At 50.9% G+C, this 20,989-nt stretch overlaps 1 protein-coding gene and 2 long non-coding RNA genes across 3 annotated transcripts in view; 1 reads left to right on the forward strand and 2 right to left on the reverse strand.

Moving 5' to 3' along the window:
- Positions 1-20,989, forward strand: part of LOC118929734 (uncharacterized) — a 289,885-nt gene that overhangs the window by 172,903 nt on the left and 95,993 nt on the right.
- Positions 1-20,989, reverse strand: part of LOC130679201 (uncharacterized) — a 138,377-nt gene that overhangs the window by 78,880 nt on the left and 38,508 nt on the right. The window contains exons 4-7 of the long non-coding RNA XR_008992279.1: positions 20,547-20,734; positions 19,978-20,223; positions 984-1,171; positions 415-660 (exon numbers count right to left, since the gene is read on the reverse strand). This is a non-coding gene — a long non-coding RNA (uncharacterized LOC130679201). The remainder of the gene's footprint in view (positions 1-414; positions 661-983; positions 1,172-19,977; positions 20,224-20,546; positions 20,735-20,989) is intronic.
- Positions 11,941-18,621, reverse strand: LOC130679203 (uncharacterized). Its single transcript, XR_008992281.1, has 3 exons — positions 17,407-18,621; positions 14,537-14,628; positions 11,941-14,082 (listed from the first exon to the last, which is right to left on the reverse strand). It is a non-coding gene; the product is annotated as an uncharacterized LOC130679203 (long non-coding RNA).

The following is a 20,989-nucleotide window of genomic DNA, read 5'->3' on the forward strand; positions in this document are numbered from 1 at the left end:
GCCCGGTCCGACCGCGGCGCGCTCCGCCGGGACCCGCGCGCTGACATGCAGCCCGCAGCCCGCAGCCCGGCCCGGCACGGAGGGGCTGAACAGTGGGCAAAACCCGCTCCGCCCAGACCAGAGAACTGGCCGGCCGCGTCCCGGACGCCCGCCCAGCGCCGGGGAGGCGGCGGCGGCGGCGAACCGTCCCGGGGGGCGGCAGCGGCGGCAGGAGCGGCCAGCCGGAGAGAGACCAGGGGAGGGGCTCGACGCCTCAGGGAGAGCGGAGCGGAGCGGCCGCGGCGCGGCTCCGGCAGCTGCGGCAGCGGAGGCGGGCAGAGAGCGCTCCCATCCCCTTGGCCGGCCCTGCTCTGGCCGCCCCGGCTGCCCGGCTTCCCCTGACGCCGCCGTTCCCCGGTCCCCTCCGCTACTCACCGTTGCTGCACCCGCCGGCTCGTCGGCTTTCCGCGCCCACACCTGGGCCGTCCGTCTGCTCCTCCTGCAGACGCCCCCATGCTCCAGCCACGTCCTGCGCCTCTCCGCACCGCACCTGGCTTACGACACTCGCGGCTTTACGACAGCACGTTCCTCAGACCTAGAGCCGCTCGCTCTACGGCGGGAACCTTGTTGCTAGGGAGAGGACGCTGCATCCAGCACGGAGGGAGGGAAACGTTCCCTCAGCTGTAGGGGATGCGGAGGGGACCGCTGGGATACTTCAGTGAAAACGACAAAACATACTGAGAAAGGGGGTGGTGGGGAGAGGGGGAAGGGTTAAAGGGCGTTATGATTAGCACACATAATGGAGGGGGGTCATGGGGAAGGCAGTACAGCACAGAGAAGACAGTGACTCCACAGCATCTTACTACACTGACGGACAGTGACTGCAATGGTGGATGGGGGGACTTGGTAATATGGGTGAATCTAGTGACCACCATGGCGGTCATGTGAATCCTTCATAACACTGAATACCAATGATACCTTCATAAAAAATAAAAAAACATTACCGAATAAATGAAGGAAGACTTGAATAAATGAAGAGAGGTGATGTGTTCACGTATTCGAAGATTCAGTTGGAAGACGGTTCTTCCTGTAACGGCTGTGGATTCAACATAATCCCCATCATAATCCCACAGGCACTCCTTCTGGGGTCTGCTGACTTCTTCAAAGGTCAATGGAAAGCCCCACCAACGGCCTACACCTCGAGCAAGGGAAACAAAAGCAAAAATGAACTCATGGGACTACATCAAACTAAAAAGTTGCTGTATGGGAAAGGACACCATCAACAGAACAAAAAGACTTCCTACAGTATGGGAGAATATATTTGTCTTTTTTTAAAATGTATTTTTATTAAGGTATGATTGATATACACTCTTAATGAACGTTTCACATGAAAAAACAATGTCGTTACTACATTTACCCATATTATCAAGTCCCCACTCAGGCCCCAATGTAGTCACTGAGCATCAGTGTAGTAAGATGCCACAGATCCACTATGTGCCTTCTCTGTGCTACACTGTTCTCCCCGTGATACCCCACACCATGTGTACTAAACATAATACCCCTCAATCCCCTTCTCCCTCGCTCCCCACCTGCCCTTCCACACCCCTCCCCTTTGGTAAACACTGGTTCCTTCTTGGAGTCTCCGATTCTGCTGCTACTTTGTTCCTTCAATTTTGCTTCATTGTTATACTTCACAAATGAGGGAAATCATTGGGCGTTTGTCTTTCTCCGCCTGCCTTGTTTCACTGAGCATAATGTCCTCCAGCTCGATCCACGTTGTTCCAAATGGTAGGATTTGTTTCTTTCTTATGGCCGAATAGTATTCCATTGTGTATATGTAACACATCTTCTTTGTCCATTCATCTACTGATGGACACTTAGGTTGCTTCTGTATCTTGGCTACTGTAAAAAGTGACGTGATAAACATAGGGGTGCATATGTCTTTCTGAATCTGAGAAGTTGTATTCTTTGGGTAAATTCCAAGGAGTGGGAATCTGGGTCAAATGGTATTTCTATTTTTAGTTTTTTGAGGAACCTACAGATTGCTTTACACAACGGTTGAACTAGCTTACATTCCCACCAGCAGTGTAGGAGGGTTCCCCTTTCTCCGCATTCTTGCCGGAATTTGTTGTGCTTAGACTTTTTGATGCTGGCCATCCTCACTGGTGTGAGGTGATATCTCATTGCAGTTTGGATTTGCATTTCCCTAATGATTAGTGATGTGGAGCATCTTTTCATGTGTCTGTTGGCCATCTGAATTCCTTCTTTGGAGAACTGTCTCTTCATATCCTCTGCCCATTTCTTAATTGGGTTATTTGCTTTTTGGGTGTGGAGGTGTGTAAGTTTTTTATATATTTTGGATGTTAACCCCTTGTCGGATATGTCATTTACAAATATATTCTCCCATACTGTAGGATGCCTTTTTGTTCTGTTGATGGTGTCCTTTCCCATACAGCAACTTTTTAGTTTGATGTAGTCCCGTGAGTTCATTTTTGCTTTTGTTTCCCTTGCTCGAGGAGATGCGTTCAGGAAGAAGATGCTCATCCTGATGTTCAGGAGATGTTTGCCTATGTTGTCTTCGAAGAGTTTTATGGTTTCATGATTTACATTCAAGTCTTTAATCCATTTCAAGTTTACTTTTGTGTATGGGGTTAAAGAATAATCCAGTAACAGTCTCTTGCGAGTAGCTGTACACTTGTGCCAACATCAGCTGTTGGAGAGGCTTTCATTTCCCCATTGTATATCCATGGCTCCTTTAATGGATATTAATTGATCATATATGGGTGGGTTTATATCAGGGATCCGTAGTCTGTCCCATTGGTCTACGGGTCTGTTCTTGTGCAAGTACAGAATTGTCTTCATTACAATAGCCCACATTGTCTTTTGCACTATGTGCAACAAACGCGGACACAAACATTGGGCTACAGCAGAGGGAGGCTTTCCATCCCGCCAACACATGTGGGCCGATAATGTGTCTGCTTCATCACTCACTGGTGATGCCAAAGGCAAATGGCCAGACACATGATATACAGTAACAGTCTCAGTCTGACTAAAGCCCATAGGTCTTGCTACAGCACTTGCCCCCAAAGGGGCCAGTGACCAACCATCCAATTGGCATGGCACCACGTCAGCAGCAACAAGGTCAAGCCCGGCACACAGCCAAGCTGTCAGTGCACACAAATAGAGGGGAGGGTGTGATCATCCTGGGTGATCGGGAGCCATACTGCCCGTGACTCAGTCCACTGAATGCTCTATCCCTCTCCGTCCTCTAACACACATATTGTCTTAGTCCTAGGACGGAAAGTCACAGCCCTCCACTTCGGGGACTGCCCATGAGAGGAGCTGTCTGTATACCAAGCATCCTCAGCTATAGGGGCTTTTCCCTGCTGATAAGGACTCTCGCCTATCAATGGCTCCAGTACAAGTTATTCTTGCTTTTCACACATATACGTAACTTGCCCAAATAAGCATCGAAGATCTACACTCAAGGGGGTATCAGAGATGGTGCTGTGCTGCTTCAAGTTTGCGCCCCCATTTGGCCAGTGGAGGCGTATGTGCTATGCCACTCCCTGGCTTTGGGTCAAGTCTCGCATCCACCCCGCGATGGGATACGTGGTTATTACCTTGGTTGGAGCTGTTCTGGTGATGGGCTCCATAGCCAGCAAGGCGTGACACACAGAAGCCAGTCGCTCCTCTGTTAACGGATACTAGATCTCTGCTCCTTTCCATATTGTCACCAGAATCCAACAGGTAGGCATGTCCACTCAAGCCACTGCCAAAGGCCCCATCCACAACCATCTCCATTTACATGAACATCTAGCTCCCAGGGCCTTCATGAATCCATTACACTCAAGGACTATAATGGCCTTGACTGCTTGCTTAGTAGCAGTGAACACAGCTGCACAGGTCTCATCACGGTCCCACCTGATGCCCTTTTGTACCGACTGGTATGAGGCCTTCAGAATTTGTGCCAAGTGCGGGATAAACACCCTCCAGGAGCCCAAAACACCCAAAAACTCTTGTACGACTGACTGCCACAGTGGTAGGGGGGTGGGGAAAGCTTGGACCTTGTCTATGACTACGTCTGGGATAACTGTAGTTTTACCCGACGAGACAACCCCCGAGAACTTGACACACAATCCAGGTCCCTGAACCATCCCTATCGAAATACAGCATTCTTCAACAAACTGGAACGAATAGTTCTAAAAGTCATAGGGAACCACAGAAGACCGAGAATTGCCAAAGCAATCCAGAGAAGGAAGAACAAAGCAGGGGGGATCTCGCTTCCCACCTTCAAGCCATACTACAAAGCCACAGTAATCAGGACAATTTGGTACTGGCACAAGAGCAGACCCATAGACCAGTGGAACAGAATAGAGAGTTCAGATATTAACCCAAACATGTATGGTCATTAATGTATGATAAAGGAGCCATGGATATACAATGGGGAAATGACAGCCTCTTCCATACCTGGTGTAGGCAAAACTGGACACCTACATATAAGAGAGGGAAACTGGATCATTGTGTAAACCTACACAAAGTAAAATTCGAAATGAATCAAAGACCTGAATATAAGTCAGGAAATCATAATACTCTTAGAAAAATACATAGGCAGAAATCTCTTGGACATAAACATGAGCAACCTCTTAATGAACATATCTCCCCGGCAAGGGAAACAAAAGCAAAAATGAACAAGTGGGACTACATCAAGCTGAAAAGCTTCTGTACAGCAAAGGACACCACCAATAGAACAAAAAGTCATATTGCACTGTAGGAGAATATATTCATAAATGACATATCCCATAAGGGGTTGACAATCAAAATATAGAAAGAGCTCACACACCTCAACAAACAAAAAGCAAATAATCCAACCAAAAAATGGGTAGAGGGTCTGAAAAGACACTTCTCCAAACAAGAAATTCAGAAGGCCAACAGGCCCATGAACAGATGCTCCACATCGCTAATCATCAGAGAAACGCAAATTAAAACCACAATCAGGTATCACCATCCAAAAGACAAACAACAACACATGCTGGCGAGGATGGGGAAAAAGGGGAACCCTCCTAACACTGCTGGGGGGAATGTAAATTAGTTCAGACATTGTGGAAAGCAGTATGGAGGTTCCTCAAAAAACTCAAAATAGAAATACCATTTGACCCCAGAATTCCACTCCTAGGAATGTACCCTAAGAATGCAGCAGCCCAGTTTGGAAAAGGCATATGCATCCCTCTGTTTATCATAGCACCATTGACAATAGCCGAGAAATGGAAGCAACCTAAGTGTCCATCACTAGATGAATGGATAAAGAAGATGTGGTACATATATACAAGGGAATATTATTCATTCAGGCATAAGAAGAAAACAAATCCTACCATTTATGTCCACATGGATGGAGCTGGAGGGTATTATGCTCAGTGAAATAAGCCAGGCGGAGAAAGACAAGTACCAAATGATTTCACTCATCTGTGGAGTATGAATACAAAGCAAAGACGGAAGGAACAAATCAGCAGCAGACTCATAGAACTAAAGAATGGACTAACAGTTCCCAAGGGGAAAGGGACTGGGAAGGGTGGGTGGGAATGGAGGAATAAGGGGATTAAGGGGCATTACGACTAACACACGTAATATAGGGGGTGCACGGAGAAGGAAGGCTAGCAGAGAGAAGACAAGTATTGATGCTACAGCATCTTACTATGCTGATGGGACAGTGACTGCAATGGGGTTATGTGGTGGAGACTTGATAACAGGGGGGACGTAGTAAGCATAAAGTGGCTCATGTGAAACTTGAGCATAAGACTGCATGTCAGTGATACCTTAATAGAAAAAATAAACGAACTCCAATTGGATCAGTGATCTAAATGTAAAAAATTCAACACGACCAAAAAAATTGGTGAATTTCCCTAGAACCTTGATGTAGGCTTCCTTTCTAACAGTGAGTCAAAACATAGGTATTAGGACTCCTGCTTTCAGCCGAGATGAACACAGACTGCATTTACCCCCCTACCTGGATGGAACCCCAGAAAAAAACACAAGAGAACATATGCACAGCAATGGTCTTCAAGACACTGATCGACGGGCAGTGAAGGACAGTAACCCATGAGACAGGAAATAAACAGGGTGAGCCCTACAGCCCCTGCCCTGAGAGTTTCCAGAAAGGCAGCAGCGCGGGAGCACCCAGACACAGGTGGGGAGAAGGGGTTGAGAAACGGGGGGGAAAATGTAGGGAAGCACAACCCGTCAGGAAAATAATCAACTGAAACGGGCCTGAAAAGAAACAGATGTTACAATGAGCAGAGAACATTAAAACAGCTTATAATCATTTTCTTTCTGGTAAAAAAAAAAAAAAATGAGTACAGACCGGGAAGATAGAAAATGAAATTCAAACAGAACTTCTACAGAAAAGACATAGCATCTTAAGATGGAAATTACACTGGGTTAGAATAACAACACTGCCAGAAAAAGGATCTGTGAACGTGAAGACACGGCAGTGGAAGCACTTGCAGATGAAGCAGCCAGAGAGAGAGAGATTAAAGGGAAAGGAAGGGCATCGGTCAGCTGCGGGACAGTGTCAAGCTGTGGAATACACAGGGAATGAGGATCCCAGGAGGGAGGCTGGGGGAAGCACAGGGAACATCTGAAGACACACGGTCAAACTTTCCCCAAAGGTGAAGGAAACCGTCAACACACAGATCCAACAAGTTGCATGACCCCCAAGCACAGACACACGAGGGAAACGCAGCCAAGACGAATCAAGCACATCACCTACGACCGGTGATAGTGAGAACATTTTAAAGCAGTGAGAAGAAGAAGAAAACAAAATATGTGGCATACGGAGGAAAAGATGACGATGACCTTGAATTGCTCTTGGAAATAATGTGTGTGTAAGCGAGGAATATACTTAAAGTACAGGAGGAAAAAACAGCAAAGATCCTTCTAAAAGGGAAGGCAAAATGCAGACATTTTCAGACCTATGAGAGCTGAAAGGTTCTTCATTAACTACAAGAAATGTCACCAAAAAGTCCTTCATGCAGAACGAATAGGAGAGCACATAAAAATCTGGATCTATACAAAGGAATGAAAGTAAAAGAAACAGGAACTACGTATTTTGTCTTATTAGTTAAGTCTCTTAAAAGGTTAACGGAGTATTTAACTACAAATAACAATTTGTGGGATCGGTACTACTGTGAGAGTAAAGTGCAACAACACGGCAAAGACCAAGAGGGGAGAGCTGGAGGGAACTGTGAGCTCCTTATAGTCTAGTGAAATGACAGATCACTTGAAGAAAAACTATGATAAACTAAAGGTGTATAGTATAAACCTTAAAGCACCCCTTAAAATGACGGTGTCATAGCCAACAACCCAACAAAGGTTACAAAATGGAATCACAGAAATGCAATGCACTGGAAGGAAGGAAGACAGAGAACAAAAAGGAAACAAAGAAGACGGGACAGACAGCAAAGACAACAGACCACAAGCTACCCACTTACACCAATAATTGTGTCAGATGGAAGCGGTCTCAACACCCCAGTTAACAGGCACAAATGGTCAGACTGGATAAAAAGGAAAGACCGAATCACATGCTGTCTACAAGAAAATCACTTTATGACTGCCCTTGTAATGTTCACCATGTAGCTTATTCACTATGTAAGAATTTGTTCTGCATGTAAGAACTTGTTCGTTATGCTTCAGAAGACTGCAGACTGACGAAAATTAGGCTTGGGGTGGATTAATGATTGTGCATTGAGCATTGACTCCCCTATACAGAATTTTATTGTTGTTAACGACCATTTGATCAATAAATATGAGAGATGCCCTCACACAAAAAAATAAATAAGTAACCGGGATGTAATGTATAGCATAAGGAATATAGTCAAAATATTGTAACAACTTGGTATGGTGATAGCTGGTGCCTAGAATTATCATGTATAGAAATGTTGAATCACTGTGTTGTACACCTGAAACTAATGTAATACTGTGTGTCAACTACCCTTCAATAAAAAATAATTACCTAAGAAGAAATAAATAATATCCTTAAACATTAAAAAAAGAAAATCACTTTAAAGAGAAAGATGCAAACTAAAAAGTAAAAGGATGGAAAAAGATTCAGCATGCCCAAAGAAGTCTGGGGAGGCTCTATAAATGCCAGAGAAAGTCCATGTCAGAATACTAACAGGGACAAAACAGGCCATTTCTCAACGACAAAGTGGTTAATTAACCAAGAGGATACAACAGTCTTCAGTGTTTACATACCTAACAATAAACATGAATCAAAAAACCGGAGGAACTGCAAGGCGAAATACACAAACCACAACTTGGATCACAGTGTTTTGGTGTCTGGAAAAATCACATGCACCAAGTTTTCCTTAGGCAGCAGGCCCTTGGCTTACATAGGCACCAAGAAGAAGCCACACATTGCGATGAATTCAGGGTTGTCATTAGGAAAGCTGTCCACAATTGTGTGCTGAATGAAATAAGCCGCATACACGCACACACCACTTTTGTAGCATTCCACTTAAATGAGGGACCCAGAAGAGCCAAAGCCATAGAGACAGAGGGGAGGATGGTGGTTGCCAGGGACCGGAAGGGAGACTAGACTGGGCAGGTGGTCTTTAACGGGTGCGCAGTGTCGATTTGGAGATGGGACAGTAGGGGGCGGCTGCAAAATTTCAAAGTGCTCAGTGCCGCAGAACTATCCCCTCAAAAATGGCTCAAGTGGTAAATTTTATGTTATTTTACCACAGTAAATACTGAAAAAGAAAACACGAGATTCAGATGCCCGGGTGAAAAGTAGAGGCCTGGAGCTCAGGGGGAGCCGCCTGGCTTACGGCAGGCCTTCAAGTGGCTGATGTCCGGGCTGCGTCTGTGCCCGCGTGCGCCCCCACCTTCACAAAACATCCTCCTGTGTCCTGAATTGGACGTTTTCCCACTAAGTCTTTTTGTGCATGTGACATTTTATTCATAGGATACACAAGAGATGGTGACACATCTGGCTCAAGCTGATACACACGATCAGAAGTTTTATACAGAGAATAGACTTTCTTCATTGGCATTGAGGGGCAGGCTCTGGGAAATCCATACACTTGCTGAAATTGTAGGCACCATTTGAAGTGGGCGTGAGCACGGATACCACAGTCTCTGATTCCGGGTCCTCAAAATGTTCTCTTGGGCTCAGAGGTGCCTGAGGGGTGAGGATGCGTCCCTCTGTACAGAATCCTGAACCTAGTGTCAGTGAACACTGAGCACAAGAGCTCTGTTCTGCCAAGTGCTTTAAAGTTAACTTTTGAGTCCAAGTCAATGTACCTGGGATCTTTCTTACATACCTACGTCACTCTTGTAGGGCTGACTGTTTCTGCTTACCCTGAATTTCCTAGCCACTCACTAGACATGCTCTGTAGGAGAACGTGACAGAGGGCGAGAGTCCACCCGTGTGTCAAGTGGAGAGTGGAGAGGACACGTCATCTGGGGGGGAGGGCTGAAAGGTGACCTGGACGGCTCGAGGATCATCTTGGCGGATGGTCAGACCTTGGGCCAGTGGCAGGAGACATTGTTTGCCCCTGTTCGGATTGGACTGGCAGTTGCCTGTTTTTCCTTCAAACTGGTTGCTAGGTTGCAGCAACCTATGACCTCACGAGGGTTCCGACCCTCCTGGTTGGCAGGTGCTTGGCAGCACAGGTAGCCAGAAGCATCTTCGCAGAGCTTTCTCCACTCCTAGCGTCTCCTCAGCCTGGAGTAGGGATAACGGGCTCACGTTCAGTGAGAATCCACAGGAGGAGTTTGGACAGGGTCTGGTCCCGGAGAGGGCAGGAGTTGGGGACAAATCATGGCCAGCGTTCCACCGAGTTCCCAGGCCGTGAGCCAGAGGCCCCGGCCCGGCCCCTCCGGGCACCCGCCGGAGGTGATGCTGGGGGCAGAAAGATCAGGGCCGCCAGGTGAGGCAGCGGAGGGACGAGGGGCTTGAGGAGGGGGTGCCGACGGCAGGAAGGCCTACCCAGGGGGGCCTTGTGCGCAGGAAGGAGAGACTCAGAAGGCCAGGGACTGGAGGGCGAGGGTGTAGGCGTGGGGACAAGGCCACGGTCTGCGACAGCAGAGGCACTGGGGGCAGCTTGTCTTTTGGGGGTACTTGGAGTGGTGTGGGAGGGGAATCAGGGACCCCAAGGGATGAATCCCAAAGACAACAGCTGGACGCTGTCGCCTGGTTTCTTTGCCCAGCAGCCCAGGCACACAGCAGCCCTCTGCCAGAGGGCTGCGGCCGGCGCGGGAAGCGGGAGAGGTCGGCCGCTCTCCAGGAGGAGTCGGAGGAGGAGGCAGCCCCGGGCAAGGCGGAAGCCTGGGTCGTGGACAGGCTGTGCGGCCTCAAGATGAGGCTGAAGCAACGGCGGGTGTCCCCGGTGCTGCCCGAGCACCACGAGGCCTTCAAAAGGCTGCTTGGTAGGGGGAACCCTGAGCCCATTCCCCTTGAGAGAAACTTCCAGCGACTATGCTTTTCCAATGGAAAAGAATTCCCTGCCAGTTGGTGACCTCTCTGCTCCCAGAGGACTCCTCCGGGGTCACTTAGAAATGGCTGCCAGTAAAGGAGAAGGATGGAGAGATGGCTGGGGAGGCGGCCACGGTCTGCGACAGCAGAGACACTGGGGGCAGCTTGTCTTTTGGGGGTAGTTGGAGTGGAGTGGGAGGGGACACGGGGACCGAGGGACGAATCCCAAAGACAACAGCTGGACGCTGTCGCCTGGTTTCTTTGCCCAGCAGCCCAGGCACACAGCAGCCCAATGCCAGCGGACTCCGGCCGGCGCGGGAAGCGGGCGAGGTCGGCCGCTCTCCAGGAGGAGTCGGAGGAGGCAGCCCAGGGCGAGGAGGACGCCTGGGTCCCGGACATGCTGTGCGGCCTCAAGATGAGGCTGAAGCGACGGCGGGTGTCCCCAGTGCTGCCCGAGCACCACGAGGCCTTCAAAAGGCTGCTTGGTAGGGGGAACCCTGAGCCCATTCCCCTTGAGAGAAACTTCCAGCGACTATGCTTTTCCAATGGAAAAGAATTCCCTGCCAGTTGGTGACCTCTCTGCTCCCAGAGGACTCCTCCGGGAACACTTAGAAATGAGGGAGGATTAGGCCAGAGGCAGAAGCAGTCTGCACTCGGCACACGAAAGCTCTGCTTCCACTGCACCCCTGAGGCTTTCATATCTAAATGCCTCCGTCAGCGTGCGGGGTGCTGACAGGCCATTGGGCGCGCTGATGTGACCGTCAAGGGAGACGATGCCTTCCTGCACGGTGATGGAGCACCACCTTCTGTAGGATCAGACCTGTGCACATCACCTACTGACACCTGCCCCCGCACCCCCAGCCACCAAAGAAGGCTGGCACCATCTTTCTGGCCCAATGAGTGCACCTCGGCCTCCCCACCCCGAAAGGTCCCGTCAGGAGGCACGGCTGCTCACTGCTCAGCCCTGCTCCGGCTGTCCGTCTAACCTGTGCCTCTCTTCCCAGGGGACCCTGTTGTTAAAAGATTCCTGGCCTGGGACAAAAATCTGAGGGTATCTGACAAGGTAACTTTGTCCACTGACATGTGTTCTCTCTCCAGCATCTACCCTGGGGGGCTGGAGGGATGCCTTCTGAACCCACAGTCTCGCCTCCCTCTCCAACTCGGTGCCTTGTCCACACTGCCCTTTGCGGGGCCTGGAGGCTCCTTGCGTGTGAATGGGCAGCCCTGCCCCCACCCCCACTCCCCTGGGGTCCGCCCCTTTGGTTGTGACTGGCAAGTCCCTTGTCGCCTCAGCCCTGGGGACTCCCCTTTGTGCTAGCTTATCAAAGACCCTTCTGATGGCAGCTGTCCTAGATACCCGGCGTCACACCGGCAAAGCCTGCCATCCAGGAGCATCCTAAAGTCCCTCTCCCCGCACGGGCGGGGTCTGCCCCCAGCCTCCCCCTCCCTCACCCCTCCGTCCTTCTTCTTCTGGGATGTGACCGCTCTCCTGTGGCGTTCTCCTCTCCCTCAGTATCTCCTGGCCATGGTCATAGCGTATTTCAGCCGGGCTGGCCTCCCCTCCTGGCAGTACCAGACAATTCACTTCTTCATAGCTCTGTGAGTATTGCTGTCAGTGGCCGGCCGTCAACGTTCAGTCCTCCGGGAGGGCGGAGGGAGGGGTGTGGGACTCTGACGTTGCATCTATTTGCTTTCTCACTCCACGTGTACCGTTCACTTTGGTATGCGAAGGACAGGATTATAACAGAGCGGTTTCTATACTGCTGTCTGTGGAGACAGACAACCCTAACACCACTTAAAACACGGGAACAAACGAAGGACCACATAAAACCCTCCTAAGAGGAGGGACAGAATGGGCACCACGCTGTCCCCACGTGGCCAGGCTTGAGACCGCACCGCCTCCAAAGCCTCGGCCGCTCACCTGCCCGAGTCCACATCGAGTGGACCGTCGTCCTCTGGGTTCCCAGGCAGACGCCACAGTGCAGGCCCTCGTCATGTGACACAGACCGAGCGTAGGCACTCCCCACCCGTGCTTCCTACAAGGCTTTACGTGCCCCAAATCCTCCGAGAACACATTTCTAATGCTCCCCGCCCCTCCTCAGCAATGTCACCAGCTAAGGGGGTTCTAAGCCGGGGCCAGCCTTCTCAGTCTGAACTCAGCCGTCCCCACAGTCAGCATCACACTTGCTTATGGTCCTCATATTGCACTGCTTTGTTCCAATGCTCCGTCTGAAATCCCTTCCCTCTGTGTTCACATTGTGTCTTCTGACTTGTAGGTGTCTTTCACACACATATATATTGGAAGAAAACGACCACTCCTTAAAGTCGGTGCAAAGAGCACGACTGTTACCACGCCTCCCCTGGCCCCCTAACTGTGGTCCCCCAGTAGCACATCAGCTAAAATCCTAGTGCCATGTCACGTTCTGGGTAATAGTTACTTCCTGTCACCCCCCTCCCCTTCTCCAAACCATCAGACCAGACACCGCTGCAGGCAGGTCTTGTCAAAATATCCGCATGTTCACAAAGCCCTCAGCACGCTACTTTGCGTTGCAAACGTTTAAGTTACACTGAGTCCATGAGGCGATCGGTATGGCATTTGACTGTGAGATAAAAGCATCCATCCATCCATCCAGTGAAATCTTGTAGACTGCATTCCGTGCCAGGGACTAGGAGGGCTGGGAGGAGAGCCTTGAGAAGGGCACGTGGCACCCATCCTCCAGCCTGAGCCCCGTGGGAGGGAAGCTATGACTACAGAAACCGGCTAGTCAGTTCCTGCCCTCTGGACGCCTCCGCAGGGAGCCGCAGGGTGTGCACATACAGCCGGTTTGAAGGGCACAGGGCAGATGATGGGGACATTGCATGGAAGCTGCCCTGCTCGCCCTCAGGCCTCCCCGAGGGCCTTTGTCTTCAGCATCCAGGTGTGAGAGGTGCCCTTCAGGTCCCTGCCCCGCAGTGGCTTCTTGATGACTGCGTGGCCCCGTGTGGCGCTGGTAGGGCTCCCGTAGGTCCTCTGTGAAGATCAGCCTGGGCCTCTCCTTGGAAGCTGACCTCGGCTGGGGATCCTTCCCATCTTGCTGCTGACCAGCAGCCCGATGTCTCTCCCCAGCTACCTGGCCAACGACATGGAGGAGGACGACGAGGGCCCCAAGCAGGCCATCCTTTGGCTCCTCTACGGGAACAACCGTGCCCGGCGTCTCCTCTTCCACCAACGGCGAGTCCAATTCGCCCAGTCCATGGGCTGGAGGGCCTGGGTCTCCCGGGAAGAGTGTGAGGAGGTGCGTGAGCAGCTGGGATCTGGGGGCGGGGGTGCCGGACGGCAGTGGGGGGAACACGGGATCGTGGGATCTGGAGGCTGGGCGAGGAAGGAGGGGCCACCTGAGGCCAGAGCCACCTGCCTTCCAGATCCAAGCGTTTGACCCAGAGCTCCCGGTGTGGAGGCGAGACCGCAGCCTGCTTGCTGTGTGAGCGCTCCCGGGACCCCGGAGGCCTGGTTGCACCGGCCCGAAAGAAGGGAAGTCTGGATCCTCGGGTGTAGACAGAGCACCTCGTTGTGTCGACTTAGGAAGTCACCCTTCCAGACGCTGACTCCGCTCCCAGCCACAGGCCGAAGACACATGCAGGTATGACCCCTGCACACAACCAGAGGGGAGGGCGTGATCATCCTGGGTGATCGGGAGCCATACTGCCCGTCACTCAGTCCACTGAATGCTCTACCCCTCTCCGTCCTCTAACACCCATATTGTCTTAGTCCTAGGACAGAAAGTCACAGCCCTCCACTTCGGGGGCTGCCCACGAGAGGAGCCCTGTGTATACCAAGCATCTTCAGGTATAGGGGCTTCTCCCTGCTGATAAGGACTCTCGCCTACCAATGGCTCACGGGCAAGTTCTTCTTGCTTGCCACTCATATACGTCACTTGCCCAAATAAGCACTGGAGATCTCCACTCAAGGAGATAACGGCGATGGTGCTATGCTGCTGCAAGTTTGCGCCCCCATTTGGCCAGCGGAGGCGTCTGTGCCATGCCACTCCCTGACGTTTGGGTCCAGTCTCACACCCACCCCGCGAAGGGATAGGCGGTTATTACCTTGGTCGGGGCTGTTCCGGTGATGGGCTCCATAGCCAGCAAGGCGTGATACACAGAAGCCAGTCGCTCCTCTGTTAATGGCTACCAGACCTCTGCTCCTTTCCATAATTGTGACCAGAATCCAACAGGTTGGCATGTCCACTTAAGCCACTGCCAAAGGCCCCATCCATAATCATCTCCGTTTACATGAACATCTAGCTCCCAGGGCCTTCGTGAATCCATTACACTCAAGGACTATAACGGCCTTGACTGCTTGCTTAGTAGCAGTGAACACAGCTGCACAGGTCTCATCACGGTCCCACCTGATGCCCTTTTGTACCGACTGCTATGAGGCCTTCAGAAAGTGCGGGATAAACACCCTCCAGGAGCCCAAAACACCCAAAGACTCTTGCACGACTGACTGCCACAGTGGTAGGGGTGGGGTAAGCCTGGACGTCTGGGATAACTATAGTTTTACCCGACCAGACAACCCACAAGAACTTGGCACACAAACCAGGTCCCTGAATCATCCCTATCAAAATACCGACAGCATTCTTCAACAAAATGGAAAAAATAGTTCTAAAAGTCATAAGGAACAACAAAAGACCCCGAATAGCCAAAGCAATCCTAAGAAGGAAGAATAAAGCGGGGGGAGATGAGGGTTATGCTCCCCAACTTCAAGTTCTACTACACAGCCACAGTAATCAAGACAATTTGATACTGGCACAAGAACAGACCTGTAGATCAATGGAACAGGATAGAGGGCGCAGATATAACCCACACATACATGGCCAATTAATACATGATAAAGGAACGACGGACATACAATGGGGAAATGGCAGCCTCTTCCACAGCTGGTGTTGGCAAAACTGGACAGCTACATGAGAGAGAGAGAGAGAAGGAAATGGGACTGCGGTCTAATTCCATACACAAGAGTAAACTCGAAATGGATCAAAGACCTGAATGAAAGTCATGAAACCATAAAACTCTTAGAAGTAAATCATAGGCAAAAGTCTCTTGAATGTAAACCTGAGCAGCTTTTTCATGGACATGTCTCCTAGGACAAGGGAAACAAAAGCAAAGATGAACAAGTGGGACTCCATCCAAGTAAAAAGCTTGTGTACAGCAAAGGACACCATCAGTGGAAGAAAAAGGCATCTCTACAGTATGGGAGAATATATTCATAAATGACATATATGATAAGGGGTTGACAGCCAAAATATAAAGAGTTCATGCACCTCAACAACCAAAAGGCAAACAACACGACTAAAAAATAGGCAGAGGATCTGAACACACACTTCTCCAAAGAAGAAATTCAGATGGCCAACGGGCCCATGAAAAGATGCTCCACATCGCTAATTGTCAGAGAAAGGAGAACTTAAACCACAATGAGATATCCCCTCACACTGGTCAGGATGGCCACCATCCAAAAGACAAACAACAACACATGCTGGTGAGGATGTGGAGAAAGGGGCACCCTCCTACACTGCTGGGGGGACTGTAAATTAGTTCAACCATTCCGAAAAGCATTGTGGAGGTTCCTCAAAAAACTCAACATAGAAATACCATTTGGCCCAGGAATTCCACTCCTAGGAATCTAACCTAAGAATGCAGCAGCCCAGTTTGAAAAAGACATAGGTACCCCTATGTTTATCACAGCACTACTTACAATAGCCAAGAAATGGAAGCAACCTAAGTGTCCATCAGAACATGAATGGATAAGGAAGATGTGGTACATATCCACAATGGAATATTAGTCAGCCATAAGAAGAAAACAAATCCTACCATTTGTAACAACATGGATGGGGCTAGAGGGTATTATGCTCATTGAAATAAGCCAGGCGGAGAAAGACAAGTACCAAATGATTTCACTCATATGTGAAGTATCAGAACAAAGAAAAAAACTGAATGAACAAAACAACAGCAGACTCACAGAACCCAAGAATGGACTAAGAGTTACCAAAGGGAGAGGGATTGGGGAGGATGGGTGGGAAGGGAGCGACGAGGGGGGAAAGGGGGCATTATGATTAGCAGACATAATGTAGGGGGGAGCACGGGGAGGGCTGTACAACACAGAGAAGACACGTAGCGATTCTGTAGCATCTTACTACGCTGATGGACAGTGACTGTGACTGTAATGGTGTAGGTGGTGGGGACTTGATGATAGGGGGAGTCTAGTAACCACAATGCTACTCATGTAATTGTAGATTAATGATACCAAATAAATAAATGATTCCCTATCGATATGGAGATGGCCTACTTCTACTCTCCACCCCTTGGGAACACCTATTGATATGGAGATGCACTGAGGCCAGGTGAGGGATTCTGGAAATACTGCAATTTTACCAACAGCCTAATCCTCCAGAAATTTTTGACTCACAATCTCCTCGTGCCTCATCTTCTGCAAGGGCCCCCGTGTGAGAGAACTGGAGCACCGTAACCAGACCATTAACACAAAATCATGGTAATCCTCAAGCCGAGGATTCAGCTAGGTTCAAACTCCTATGCACATTAAGGCCATAGCTGGCCTGTTCCACAGGCGGTCAGCAGCTGAACGGGTAGGGAGTACACACAAGTCATGACAGGGAAGCTGCAGCCGGGGGGGCGCATACCAGGCCACAAGGACTGTGGAAGAAAATAACTTTAGGGGCGGTAAGATACCTGCTTTAATGACAGCAGCAGAGGCAAATCTTGTCCATCAGGTAGAATGCATGCAAGAGAGGGGTCCTGTGACTGGACAGTGGCAGGAATGGGATCTCGTCCTGGTCTAGTGTACCAGACTTTCACGCCCCTCCCTGTGCGAGCTACAGATGGGTCAGTAGATAGGGCTACGGGAGGTACATGCACCGGCCATAAAGATAAACCTAAACTTCCCCATAAGATGCTCCTACCTCCGGGACGTATTGGGTACACTACCGCGATCTCTGGAGGCCAACTCTGCTATTACTCCAGGGACACGCAGGAGGCCAGCTTTCAAGCCTTCTCCCCAGGGTGCCAGACGGGCCAGTCATCGCTGGTCCATGTGTTGAAATGTTCAGGACCACGTCCGCTCAACTAAAAACTCAAAATAGAGATAGCATTTGATCCAGGAGTTCCACTCTTAGAAACTTATCCTAACAAAACAGAATCACAGACCCAAAAAAGACATATGCACCCCTATGTTTATCGCAGCATTATTTACAATAGCCAAGATATGGAAGCAACCTCAGTGTCCATCACTAGATGAAGGGATAAAGAAGATGTGGTACATATATACAATGTAATATTAGTCAGCCATAAGGAGAAAACAAATCCTACCATTCACAACAACACGGATGGAGCTAGAGGGTATTATGCTCAGTGAAATAAGCCAGGCGGAGAAAGGCAAGTATCAAGTGATTTCACTCATATGTCGAGTATAAGAACAAAGAAAAAACTGAATCAGAACCCAAGAAGGCTACCAACAGTTACCAAAGGTAAGGGCCTGGGGAGGATGGGTTGGAAGCGGGGGATAAGGGGAAAAGGGGGCATTACGAATAGTACACATAGTGCAGGGGGCTGGGGCGATGGGCACGGGGAAGGCAGTACAGCACAGAGAAGGCAAGTAGTGATTCTATAGCATCTTACTATGCTGATAGACAGTGACTGTAATGGGGTATGTCGTGCGGACTTGGTAACGGGGAAATCTAGTAACCACAGTGTTGCTCATGTAAGTGTACACTAATGATACCAAAATAAAAAATAAACAATTTAAAAAGCGAATATTTACTCGAGTAACTAAAAATCATTCATGAAAGCAGTGATTTCAGTGTCAACCCAATATATTGTAAGTGTTTACAATTGGAAGGAAACATCATGAACCAGTTAAAATCTTGGTATCTGCTTCTAGACAGGAAATCCGACACAAAACCTAAAACTGCCAGGAACGGGTACAGAAACTCGAGTTTCACATCCAGGAGGCAAGGGCGAAAGGGAGCCAGGGAGCCTGGGTAGCGGTAGAGAGTTGGCACTCAAACACACATTTCCTCAATTTACTGGAAGGTACAGCAATCCCATCAACATAGGCACCTTTATTGCCCTAGTCCTAAAAACTCGTTTTAAAAATAACGCAGGACAGTGACTGTAATGGGGTATGTGGTGGGTACTTGATAACGGGGACAATCTAGGAACCACAGTGCTGCTCATGTAAGTGTATATTAATGATACCAAAATAAAAAACACATAAAAATAACGGAGGAGCCAAAAGGAGCCGCTTGGTCGGAAACCTACGCGAAATTCCTAACACAGCCTGGGCTGCAGCCGGCGGCAGGGTCGTTCCCGCCCATTACTATACAAACAGGTACCCGGTCTCCGGGCGGGGGACCTCGCCAGTGCCCGTCGCCCCTGGGCGGACAACTCTCCCTCCTCTCGCCACAGGACCTGTCCAGACAACAGCAATCAGCAGACATTTCACTGCTGACTGAACAAGAGGTAGAGAACAGCACAGAATCGCCCCCGAGATAAGCAGACATGCAAGCAGCTCACACAGATCAATAAACACTGCAACTGCAACGCCGGCAGCGGACGCGCGCGACCCTCGGCCGTCCGCCCCCTCCCCCACCCGCCTGCCACCCCAGACCAGCGCCCCACCCAAGCTCCATTACCCGGGAGCAGCGCTCCGCGACTCCGGCCGGATAACAACTTCCCAGAAAACACCAAAGAGAAAAAAAGGCGTCCACGCAGAGCCCCATCCTGGCGCGGAAAAGCAGCTCTCCCGGGCGAGGGGATCTGTCTGTGGTGCTTCCCCGTCCCTGACACCGGGTAACAACTCCGCAAAGGCACCTGCCGCCCAGCTCGCCGCCAGCTCCAGGTCTCCCACGGCGGCAAGTGGGTGCCCGCTCGTGCCCGGAGGGCCCGGCCGCCGCGCCAGCTCCCCACGGAGCGTGGACCGCAGTCCCGGGGCTCGCCTCGCCGTGGCCAGCCGGGACCCGAGGAGCGGGACCGCTGAGGGCCCCGCGCCTCCGTCCCGCCGCCCCCCCATCCGCGGGCGCGCCTCGCCGGCCGGTCCCAACCTCACCGCCGCCGGCGCAGCCCGGTCCGACCGCGGCGCGCTCCGCCGGGACCCGCGCGCTGACATGCAGCCCGCAGCCCGCAGCCCGGCCCGGCACGGAGGGGCTGAACAGTGGGCAAAACCCGCTCCGCCCAGACCAGAGAACTGGCCGGCCGCGTCCCGGACGCCCGCCCAGCGCCGGGGAGGCGGCGGCGGCGGCGAACCGTCCCGGGGGGCGGCAGCGGCGGCAGGAGCGGCCAGCCGGAGAGAGACCAGGGGAGGGGCTCGACGCCTCAGGGAGAGCGGAGCGGAGCGGCCGCGGCGCGGCTCCGGCAGCTGCGGCAGCGGAGGCGGGCAGAGAGCGCTCCCATCCCCTTGGCCGGCCCTGCTCTGGCCGCCCCGGCTGCCCGGCTTCCCCTGACGCCGCCGTTCCCCGGTCCCCTCCGCTACTCACCGTTGCTGCACCCGCCGGCTCGTCGGCTTTCCGCGCCCACACCTGGGCCGTCCGTCTGCTCCTCCTGCAGACGCCCCCATGCTCCAGCCACGTCCTGCGCCTCTCCGCACCGCACCTGGCTTACGACACTCGCGGCTTTACGACAGCACGTTCCTCAGACCTAGAGCCGCTCGCTCTACGGCGGGAACCTTGTTGCTAGGGAGAGGACGCTGCATCCAGCACGGAGGGAGGGAAACGTTCCCTCAGCTGTAGGGGATGCGGAGGGGACCGCTGGGATACTTCAGTGAAAACGACAAAACATACTGAGAAAGGGGGTGGTGGGGAGAGGGGGAAGGGTTAAAGGGCGTTATGATTAGCACACATAATGGAGGGGGGTCATGGGGAAGGCAGTACAGCACAGAGAAGACAGTGACTCCACAGCATCTTACTACACTGACGGACAGTGACTGCAATGGTGGATGGGGGGACTTGGTAATATGGGTGAATCTAGTGACCACCATGGCGGTCATGTGAATCCTTCATAACACTGAATACCAATGATACCTTCATAAAAAATAAAAAAACATTACCGAATAAATGAAGGAAGACTTGAATAAATGAAGAGAGGTGATGTGTTCACGTATTCGAAGATTCAGTTGGAAGACGGTTCTTCCTGTAACGGCTGTGGATTCAACATAATCCCCATCATAATCCCACAGGCACTCCTTCTGGGGTCTGCTGACTTCTTCAAAGGTCAATGGAAAGCCCCACCAACGGCCTACACCTCGAGCAAGGGAAACAAAAGCAAAAATGAACTCATGGGACTACATCAAACTAAAAAGTTGCTGTATGGGAAAGGACACCATCAACAGAACAAAAAGACTTCCTACAGTATGGGAGAATATATTTGTCTTTTTTTAAAATGTATTTTTATTAAGGTATGATTGATATACACTCTTAATGAACATTTCACATGAAAAAACAATGTCGTTACTACATTTACCCATATTATCAAGTCCCCACTCAGGCCCCA

The sequence above is a fragment of the Manis pentadactyla genome, chromosome 10 (genome assembly GCF_030020395.1).
Source record: "Manis pentadactyla isolate mManPen7 chromosome 10, mManPen7.hap1, whole genome shotgun sequence".
Classification (NCBI taxonomy): Eukaryota; Metazoa; Chordata; class Mammalia; order Pholidota; family Manidae; genus Manis; species Manis pentadactyla.